Consider the following 1516-nt stretch of genomic DNA (forward strand, 5'->3'; position numbering starts at 1 on the left):
TCTCTTGCAGACTTTGGAGCATATATTAGTGTGTATAAACTTTACCAGCTATTTGGGATCATTTAAAAACACACTGAGGAAAATAAAAGAATAAAAATCCTCTCCTATTTTTGTGGAGTCTGATTCTCACTTGAAATTATAAGGGAACATCTTTTGAATCAATATAAACTTATTTCCTAAAGACTACCTCAAAGTTAATGCTCTCCTTGTCATTGTTAGTATGTAATCAACAGCGGATTACTTGCTAAGAATTTATTAGAAAGGATTCTTAGCAAATATAGAAGATACTACAATAATTTTTGATAGATTTTAACCTTTATATATTTAACTTGTTTTAAAATATAATTTTACACTGCACATTCTCTTTGACAATGTTCTAATACTAAAAATTTCGAATGTACACACAAGGAGAATGAATAATACAATGGGCCCCTATCACTGATCATTCTGTTTCAACAATTTAAAAAGAGCTGCTACTGCTAAAAAAGAAGTTAAAAATTGTAGCCTTTTGTTAGTATGTTAAGTCTCTGAAATTCTATTTTATAAGCAATTGTCTTAGTTCTTTAGTGCAGCTGTGTGGAGTTTTTCTTTCAAAATTACTTTCCTAGCCATTAAATTTGAATTTGCCATGTGGGTGGGTGATAAAATGCTAATAGGGTATGTTAGCCTATCCACAAGGGGATTGGCTAGTCTCCCCATTAAACTGAGCAGATCTAGAAGCAGAAAGGAGGAGCCTCACTACCCAAGAAGAGCAAGCAAGAGATTGCAACTCATTCATAAAGAAGACTAGAGAAACAGCCATAGCAGTTATAGTGGAGAACAAGAGACTGTCCCCTACAGACAGAACTAAAGCTAAGCTAAGAGCCTTTGCTTGTTTGTGTGACAGCTGGGGGGGGGGGCATAATTGGCAGGACTAAGAACATTGTAATTGGCAGGACTAAGAACAATGAGGGATTTATCATTCACTGTTCTATAAATTGCTTGTCTGTCAGATACTCCTGTAAATCTGAACATTAAGATTAAGACAGACTAGGAAGAAGGACTGGCCATCCACTTCTGAAATAGCAGGCCTCTGAAAACCCTATGTACAACAGAACAGACTAACAGAGAGGGCAACAAGGTAGAACTTTCAAGTATGGAAATACAAAGGAAGAGGAACAGTTGTAAGCAGACACTAGTGATTGAAGCATGGAATGTGAAAACCATGAATGTAGGAAAATTAGACATTGTTAAGAAAGAAATGGAACGCATAAATATTGACATACTAGGCATTGGAGAGATGAGATGGACTGGCATGGGGCATCTTGAGTCAGATGACCATATGATATATCACTCCGGAGATGAAAAGGCAAGGAAAAATGAAGTTGCTTTCATAGTTAAAAAAGTAATTTCTAGATCCATCTTGAAGTACAACATTGTGAGTGACAGGATAATATCCATATGCTTACAAGGAAGTCCAGTGAATACCACTATCATTCAGATATATGTGTCAAAAACCAAAGCCAAAGAAGAAGAA

Source organism: Elephantulus edwardii, unplaced genomic scaffold (genome assembly GCF_000299155.1).
Source record: "Elephantulus edwardii isolate Elephantulus edwardi_28Jun2011 unplaced genomic scaffold, EleEdw1.0 scaffold00071, whole genome shotgun sequence".
NCBI classification, from domain to species: domain Eukaryota; kingdom Metazoa; phylum Chordata; class Mammalia; order Macroscelidea; family Macroscelididae; genus Elephantulus; species Elephantulus edwardii.